Consider the following 9,937-nt stretch of genomic DNA (forward strand, 5'->3'; position numbering starts at 1 on the left):
TTTTTTCTTTTTTTTATTCTGGGCCAGCTTTAGCTCTGAGGCTCCAGCTCTTAGGCCTCCGCTGCTGAAAGTAGGTATCTGGTTTGTTTCGGTTCGAAACAATGTATAACTCCAGCTCTGACTCCAGCTCTGAGATCCCAGCTCGCTGAAAGCTGGTTTCTGGGGTTTTTTTTAGCTTCTATGTTTGTTACAATGTTCAAACTGCAGGCTCAGAGGCCTGCAAGGCAGGCGGGGAACGTTGGTTTCCTCCGTCACTGAAGGAAGCAAGCCTCATGTTAGTTTCAAGCTGCCTGGCTGCCGGCCGCCATCTTGGCTGTCAGTTAATTTGCATATCTCCCTGATTAACCAATGGGAAGGGTAGCGGTCGTACGCCAATTACCATGTTTCTCTTTTATTAGTGTAGATTGAAACTTGCATACATTTTTGTCATTAAACATTACCTAGCACTAGTATCATAAAGGTTTTCATATGGATTTATAAACTGCTCTGAAAATAGAAAGGATATACTGATACTTGACACACATACTTTAATTAAAACAACAATTGTAATGATTTTAGCTGCTTTAAATGTGGATTACATCTTTTTATATAGTGGAGTCATCATGTTTTTTTGTGTACTGATGCCATCTCATTTTCTCTTCACCCACATTTTACACTTAGTTTTATTGCACGTATCACTGGAAAGCCTGTTTGTACCTGGCTAGGTTATCCCATATAACAAAGACCTAATATGCTAATTAGACCGAACCGAACAACCTTCTGGACGACTGTCCAGACGACCTTCCAGATGAAGCCAGGGCTGGCCGAGGCTGAGAGGGCCGGCTGGGGCAGCTGGGGCTGCGAGGGCCGAGCCCCTTGCATGAATTTGGTGCATCAGGCCTCTAGTAAATACATAACAATGAATATTTTACACACAGGATCTGGGTTCTTTGGGTTACCTACTGTAATTTGGCTAATGAAAGCCAATAGGATTTCAAAATACCTTTCTCCTTTCTAGACTCATCAACTCTTGGGCAAAGTTAGCCCTGGAGCTGGTCGCTCCATCTTCATCACCATGAGTGGCACTGTGATTGTGTTGCACTGATCATTGTTGATACTGTTGTGGTTGTTATTTTGATCATATTTTTTAATATTCCTGTTTCACCTGCCTACAAACCCTTTAGCTAAGCACTGATCCCTGAGAGCCAGGACCACTGTCTGAACTTAATTGCCAAAGAAGGCTAACAGAGGACTCGTCACAGAGGGAGAAGGAGAACCAAGAAGAATGGGACCATAGGGTCACAAAAATCAAGGGAAGAACAAGAATCACGGTCAGAAGAAAGAATCAGATGTTGTCAGAGTTAAATATTACAGATGTGTCCAAAGAATGAGTCCTGAGAAGTGTTTGCTAGACTTGGCATCTAGAACGTCATAAATGACCAGAGAGTGGTAAGGAAGAAACCAGAGAAACTTCACACTTTGGACTGGTTCTCTTGACTCACTGCAGGGGCTGCCAAGAGAGCTGCCTTTTCCTTGAAGAAAGTATTTTGGCCTCAACACAGCAGTGATTCTCCTGATGGTCAGACTTTAAGGCTCTTCCTCAGCTTCCTGCTATTTTTAAATTATCTTCCTGGGTATCTGGTCAATTCCTGCTGCCCCTGCTTCTTTGTCTATTGGAATGACTTATAAATATTTATATCCATCCCTTTCTTTTTTCTAAAGTCTTCCCTTTCAAAGTGCATCTTAAATGTATCTAATTAAATGACGGGCTGCTGGAATCAGGCCTCACCTGGATGTGTATCCAATGTCAGATGACCATGGAGTTGTTTTCTGTTCCATGTTACTTGTGCCCTGCTCCCAGCTGATCCCAGAAGCCCTTGCATGAAGTACCATGTGCGGCAGCCAGTGGCCATTGGCCTGCCTCATTGTGGCTACTGCAGGTTCTAGCCCAGCAGCTGTCACCAAGTAAACCCTCAGGGAATATTTGTTGATTGTTACATAGTAGCAAATGTGTCACATTACCTTTTATATTTTTTAATTAAATATACACTGAGTGGCCTGATTATTATGACCACCTGACGTTTGTAGGCAAATTAGCTATAATTTCCCGCTGAAGTTGCTAGAAGGCCAGATCATTATAAACGTCTGAATAGCACAACATACCTAATTATCATTGCTGATCAAGTTCATCTTTTCATGTTGATGGCGTATCCCAATGGAGATGGCTTCTTCCAACAAGACAATGCACCATGCCATGGTGCTCGTATTGTGCAGGAGTGCTTTCAAGAACATGAGGGAGACTTTACCTTGCTTAGGTAGCCCCCACAATCACCAGATCTCAATCCAATTGAGCATTTGTGGGACGAAGTTAAAAGAGCCATCAGGCTGCTGGTTCCACAACCATCAAATCTCACAGAACTGGACAGTGCTATTCATCAGGCATGGTGTCAGATTCCTCGCATCACCTTTCAACATCTCGTGGAGTCAATGCCAAGAAGAATCGCTGCAGTATTGAAGGCAAAAGGTGGTCCAACGAAGTACTGATGGGGTGGTCATAACAATCTGGCCACTCAGTGTATACTTTACAGAGCTTCCACAGAGCTGGCTGTTCAGTAGCAGTCTCTATAGCTCCCTCCCCCTTTGCCTGTTCCCTAAAGCCCTCTAACTCTCAATTCTTTTAGCCATTCTGATTCTTTTGATACTGACGTAAATGTTTCTATCTTAACAGGTTCATATGGCTCCTTTTTAGTTCTTCAGCTTTAGTCGCAGATGAGAACTCAGCTTTGTCATTGCCTCTATCACACACCCACATTTCTCTTAACCTTTTATTTTGGTTTGATCACAATTCAGTGTTCAAGTTATGCCTGTGTAAATGCCATTCAGTGCTAAAGCAAGTATATACTAAGATCCTTTTGCTATTGTACTGTTTGTATTTTCTATGCATTCTATGTACTTTTCACTCATCCCAGACCTTCCTCCAACCAGGTTATGTAAATGTCCTTGCACTATGTTCAAATACTATGTTCATCAAGTTTATTTTGAACAACCTTACCCACAGCCTCCTCTAGTTTGAACTGGGTATTCTGTAGGTCAGCTTCACACTTGTCATCTTGGGATCTCCCATCAATATCATCATCCTGGAAATTTTCTTCTGCCTGCTTCTCTTCTATGTTGGACCATCCATCTGCTTTTGTGTCACATGCTGTCCTCGTTCTTGGTTTGCTCCCTTATTGATAAAACTCAATCTCTGGTAACTTTCTGAGAAAAAAAGTATATGGGAGGTAAAATTTTTGAGACTTCGAATATATGATGAAAATATTTATGATTGCTGGGCTGGATATAGAATTCTAGATTGGAAATCATTTTTCCTCAGAATTTGCACTGTTTCTCAAGCCTTTGCACTGTTCTCCAGTGTCTGTCTGTCTCTGCTTATACAACCTTCTCCTTTTTCCTAGTTTTCAAAAGTTCATAATGTTCTAAGTGTGATGCCCTTATACTCCTAATGGTGAGTCTAATCTTTTTAGATTCTGGGAGTTCTTTTTTGTATTATTTATTTTACTCCCTCTCCCTCCTATCCTGGTCCTTTATAAAAATTTTAAAATATTTTTCCTCATGTTTTATCTCTTTTATTTTTATTATACTTTCTGAGAAATTTCTCATATTTATCATACAACCTTTCTATTGAGTTTTCATTTCTGCTATGTTATATGTTTTTTTAATTTATAGGAAGATTTTTCTCTGACTGTATATTTTTTAATATGTTTTTATTGATTTTAGAGAGGAAGGAAGAGGGAGAGAAAGATAGAAAAACCTAAGTGATGAAAGAGAATCATTGACCTGCTGCCTCCTGCATGCCCCACACTGGGGATTGAGCCTGCAACCCAGGCATGTCCACTGACCAGGAATCAAACCATGGTTCATAGGTCAACACTTAACCACTGAGCCATGCTGGCCAGGCTGAATATTCTTTTTTATAGAGTTTTGTTTATTTCTTATTTCTCTAAGAATAAGAATACTCTTTTAGAAGTTTTCTTCTTTCCGTATAGTCTCCAATTTAAAATTCTTTTGTCTTAGATATTAGAACAAATGTCATAAGCTTTCTTCAAATTTCTATCAAGTTTTGGATACCTAATCATATTTAGCAGCAGTAGAGCACTGAAAAGCTGAATAGGATTGTATGCTCCATGCAGTAGATGGGTCTTACCAATTGAGCGTCAATCAGAGTGGTATGTATGGGCCTTTTCATTGGGGAATCCCTAACATTATTGTAATTAGGTCATTTTGGGGGCCTGATAAGATTTCCCAGAGAGGGTTCTTTCGATCTTATGCCTTCTGGAAGGAAGAAGAGGCAGAAGGCTTGGACGATCATTTTTGTCAGGGCTCACAGCTGGATCTGATATCCCATGACCTGCATTTACCTTCTTTGGAGAATAAAGCTCTAGTCTTCTGCTGGAGTGGGAAGATGGAAGGCATTGCCCAGCCCTGTGGAAGGAAGAAACCTGGGGACATCTGGCTATTTCTTAAACAGCCTTTAAACTAATCATTTGGTTTTAACTTTATCCCCGCTTTCAGAAGTTTCCTTACCACTCATTCTTGAGCGTTTTAGGACTTTTACAGTACAAAGTAGATTGCAGCTTTCTTTTACATACAGTACTGCCAATTTAGGCTCTGATGTTTTTAGATCTGCTAATTAAATTAGTTTCCACTTACTCATATACTTGGTTTGTAGCTATGATTTACTCTCCTATTCCTTTTTCTTTGTGAAGTTATGCTTTTTATATATATTTAACCGTATATATAACTACATGTAGTTATATATACTACTCTATGCAGTGTATTTGCTGCACATATATAGATATTTACAGTATATGTACTGTATCTATGTTGTGTGTATGTGCATGCACGCACACACACACACACACACACACACACACACAAACTGCACTGTCATTTTTATAGTTTTGGTTAGACCTAAGCTTAATGTGTGGTTTCAGTCTGCCCTCTATAACAGAAAGTTCAGATTAACTTTTGTTTGTTTTATTTTATCATAATAAACCAAACTGTTTACATGTGTATGGTCTTCAGTTTTGTTGCTTAGATATGATTGTTTGCTGTAACTTTTAAAGATTGAAGGGAATCTTAAGTGGAGATAAGCTATGGGCCTTCTATTCTGATGACCCTACTCCCTGTCCCTGGATGCTAAAGGTACCAAATGAGGATTAGATAAAGAAAATAACTTTTATTCCACAATTAGGAACAACTCGTACAATACACCAATGATGTATTCTTCCTGGAAAAGGTGAAAATTGGATGTCTAGATCTCTTAATTTATAGGACATATACACGGTATAGAAGAGCATAACAATGGATAGTCAGCAAAATCTATATTGCACAAAACTCTAAAGCAAACAACCCCATTTCTTCAGCAAAGAAATTTCAAACAAAATTTAAAAGAAAGAGGGAGAGGCCAGAGGATATCCTCTATAATAAAATATACTAAAGGTATTTATCAGTTAAGTTCATTGTATGAATATTATTTGAATTGAGCCAACAATTATTTTTGTAAATTAAATAATTGTAAAAATGTAAACACAATTCTAACAATATTTAAACATTATTGACAGTAAAGAATTATATGTGGTTATGACTTTTTAAAGTCATTATCTTTTAACTCTTTGTAAATGACATAACACGTTATATAAGACGTCACTATAAAGCTACAGTAACCGTAAGAGTGGTATTGCCAAAGAAATAGATGAATAGATCAATGGAACAGATTACATAACCCACAAACCCATACAAATACAGTTAACTGATCTTTGAAGGAGCAAAGGTAATACAATGGACAAAAGATAGTCTTTTCAACAAATGGTGCTAGAACAAATGGACATCCACATGCAAAAAAATAAGTACAGACAGATCTGACACGTTTCCCAAAAGGTAACTCAAAATAAATCATAGACCTAAATATAAAATGCAAAACTATAAAACTAGTAATATAAGAGAAAATCTAGATTATCTTGGGTTTAGTGATAACTTTTTAGATACAACATTTCTTTATAATTACCAAAATTTGGAAACAACCAAGATGCCTTTCAGTATGTGAATGGATAAATAAAATAATATGTGGTACATCACAGGGAATGGCTTACAATTTTCTAAGTCTAATGAAAGGCAAGTTTATATATTCAAGATACTCAACAAACAGCAAAAAAGGATAAACACACTGAAGCAAACTGTTACAACAAAGCTAAAGATCAAATCTAGTAAAGCAGCAGTAGAAAAGCAACATATTACATATAGGGCAGTAGTCGGCAAACTGCGGCTCGCGAGCCACATGCAGCTCTTTGGCCCCTTGAGTGTGGCTCTTCCACAAAATACCGACTTCTGCACATGGGCCACGAAGTTTTAATCACACTGTACATGCGCGCCTGCACGTGGTATTTTGTGGAAGAGCCACACTCAAGGGGCCAAAGAGCCGCATGTGGCTCGCAAGCCGCAGTTTGCCGACCACTGATATAGGGGAACAGCATTTGAATTCACTTCTGTTCTGACTTGGCATCAGAAATTAGAGGCCTTGCCGAAACCGGTTTGGCTCAGTGGATAGAGCGTCGGCCTGCGGACTGATAGGTCCCAGGTTCGATTCCGGTCAAGGGCATGTACCTGGGTTGCGGGCACATCCCCAGTGGGCGATGTGCAGGAGGCAGCTGATCGATGTTTCTAACTCTATCTCTATCCCTTCCTCTCTGTAAAAAATCAATAAAAAAAGAAAAAAGAAAAAAGAAATTAGAGGCCAGAAGAGAATGAAATAACCATGTTTGAATAATAGAAGAAAAAAAACCTGTCAACCCACAAGTTTATATCAAGTGAAAATATTCTATCAGAATGCAAGCAAAATAAAGATATTTTCAAATAAAACTATTTGTGGCAAGATGTGCATTATTAAAAAAAGGTACTACAGTATGTTTTTCAAACTGAAAGGAAATGCTATGGAACTGCAGGTCCTCAGAAAGCAATGAAAAGCATCAGTGACGGTAAATGGCTGGGTAAATACAAATTCTTTTTTTCTTAAAAATTTTGTTATCTAAATGACATAGAATACATGACTGTTTAGGGCAAGAATTACATCATTGTCCTGTGGGCTTATAACATATATAGATGTAACATGAAGAGGGGAATACAAGATTTCTACATTTATATGCAATAATATATTAACTGCAAATGGACTGTGAAAAGTTGATATATATTGTAACTCCATAACAATCACTAAAACAGTAATGTATAGAAGTGTAGCTAATAAGATGATAACTGAATTTTTAAAATATTCAAATATTTAAAATGCATGAAAGGAAGAAGAGAAAATAGAATAGACAAATAATCAAATTACATACTCAGATACAACTATAGCAAAATTTCATTAAACATTAATGATTAAACTTTTCAGTGAAAGGCAGAGGTGGTCAGAATGGATAAAGAAGCATGACCCAACTATATACAAGAGGTGAACATTATAAGGACAGAAAAGATGTGCATTGTAAAAAAATTTATATGTAAATTCATAAATTGGTTAAAACTAACTGGATGGAAAACATATACCATGCAGACAGTGGGCTAGAGTGAGTATATTAATATGAAATAAAGATTTGAAGACAAAAACAATGTCATTAGAGATGAGGAACTTTTCATAATTATAAAATGGTCAGTCAGACATAGCAATCATACCTGTGTCTGGCCTAATAGCAAAACATTAAATGTAGAGTACTAAAATACATGAAGCAAAAGTTGACAGAATTAAAAGGAGAAATAGGCAATTCCATCAATGTTGTCTTTAGAGAGTTTTAACCTCAGCAATTGATAAACAACTAGACAAAAAAATCAGCAAAGACAGAGTCTAAACAATACAACTAGCTTGACCTGATTAATATTTATAAAACACTAAACAGCCTGCAGCATGGTTCAGTGGTTGAGCATCGACCTATGAACTAAGAGGTCACAGTTCAATTCCCAGTCAAGGCACATACCTGGATTGTGGGCTCTAACCACAGTGTGGGTCATGAAGGAAGCAGCCAATCAGTGATTTTTCTCTCATCATTGATGTTTCTATCTCTCCTTCCTCCTCTCTGAAATCAATAAAAATATATCCTATATAATAAAGCCCAGCCACCAAACGGCGGAACGACTGGAACGACTGCAGCCCCTCGCCCCGGCTGGCCCTGCCCCCTAGTTGGCCCCATCGGGATGGGCCGGCTGGACTCCACCAGTGCATGAATTTGTGCACTGGGCCTCTAGTTTAAAAATAAAACACTAAACTACTGTACAAAACATACTCTCTAAGTTGCATGGTACATTCACCAGGATAAACCATACACTGAGCTATAAAACATCTCAAAAACATAAAAATACTCAAGTCATACAGAGTTTGCCCTCTGACCACAGTGGAATTAAATTAGAAATCAATAACAAAATACTTAGGAAAACCCTAAATATTTGGAAATTAAACTACAAACTTTTTTTTTAAAAAACTACAAACTTCTAAGTAACCCATGAGTAAGGAAGAAATCACCAGGGAAATGAGAAAATTTCTAAAACTGAATGAAAAGTGTAGACCCTGAGATACCCCCAAGAAGGGCTTCTGGTGGCTAAAGCTCAAAGTTAAAAAAAAAAAACAAAAAAACAAAGGAGCCTAGCAACCATTCCTAAATGGGCCTTTCATGCAAGTCACCCTTAAGGGAGAAGCCTACAGCTGAACTGCCTGCCTCCTGCAGTTATCTGCAGCCTGTGTTCCTGCATCTGAGCCAGGCCTTATAAGAAGTTCCTGGAATCCTATTTCAACCAAAAGGACTGAGACTTTTCTTATCAAATCAGACAGCCTGAATGGGAAAAGATATTCATCAATGGTACATCTGATAAGGGGTTAATATTCAAAGAACTCATACAACTTAATCCAATTAAAAAGTAGACAGAGGTCCCTAGCTGGTTTGGCTCAGGCCTGTGGACTGAAAGGTTCTGGGTTCGATTCCTATCCAGGGCACATGCCCGGGTTGCAGGCTCAATCCCCAGTAGGGGGTGTGCGGGAGGCAGCCAATTGGTGGTTCTCTCTCATCATTGATGTTTCTCTCTCTCTCTTCCTCTCCCTTCCTCTCTGAAATCAATAAAATATATTTTTTTTTAAAAAGTAGACAGAGGGCCTGAATAGGCATTTCTTCAAAGATGGCCAACAGACATATGAAAAGATGCTCAATGTCACTAATTAGAGAAATACATAATAAAACCACAATGAGATACCACCTCACACCTGTCAGAATGGCTATCATCAATAAGTCAACAAAACATATATGTTGGTGAGGATGGGGGAAAAAGGGGAACCATTGTGCACTGTTGGTGCCTAAGCTGTCAGTCGGACATCCTTAGCACTGCCGTGGAGGCGGGAGAGACTCCCACTACCGCCACTGCGCTCGCCAGCCGTGAGCCCGGCTTCTGGCTGAGCAGCACTTCCCCTGTGGGAGCACACTGACCACCAGGGGGTAGCTCCTGCGTTGAACGTCTGCCCCCAATTAGTCGATTTGCATATTAGCCTTTTATTATATAGGACTAGAGGCCCGGTGCATGAAATTCGTGCACGGGGAGGGGGGACTCCCCTCAGCCCAGCCTGCACCCTCTCCAATCCAGGACCCCTCGGGAGATGTCTGACTGCCTGTCACCCCATGCAGCCTGCTGTTTAGATGGCAGTCGGACATCCATCTCACAATCCTGGACTGCTGGCTCCTAATCGCTCACCTGCCTGCCTGCCTGGTCTACCCTAACTGCACCCGCCCCCGTCGGCCTGATCGCCCCTAACTTCCCCCCTTGCCAGCCTGGTTACCCCTTACTGTCCCCCTGCTGGCCTGGTTGCCCCCAACTACCCCCCCTGCCAGCCAGGTCGCTCCCAACTACCCACTCCCTGCAGGCCTAGTTGCTC

At 39.7% G+C, this 9,937-nt stretch overlaps 1 protein-coding gene across 1 annotated transcript in view; it reads left to right on the forward strand.

Annotated features, from left to right (window-relative positions):
- The window catches only part of EXOC2 (exocyst complex component 2), a 286,986-nt gene extending 284,949 nt beyond the window's left edge, over nt 1–2,037 (forward strand). The window contains exon 29 of the mRNA XM_005869533.2: nt 1,164–2,037. The gene's annotated coding sequence lies outside the window, so the exon portion shown is untranslated. The remainder of the gene's footprint in view (nt 1–1,163) is intronic.
- Nucleotides 2,038–9,937: the final 7,900 nt, after the last annotated feature.

Source organism: Myotis brandtii, unplaced genomic scaffold, assembly GCF_000412655.1.
Source record: "Myotis brandtii unplaced genomic scaffold, ASM41265v1 scaffold298, whole genome shotgun sequence".
NCBI lineage: Eukaryota > Metazoa > Chordata > Mammalia > Chiroptera > Vespertilionidae > Myotis > Myotis brandtii.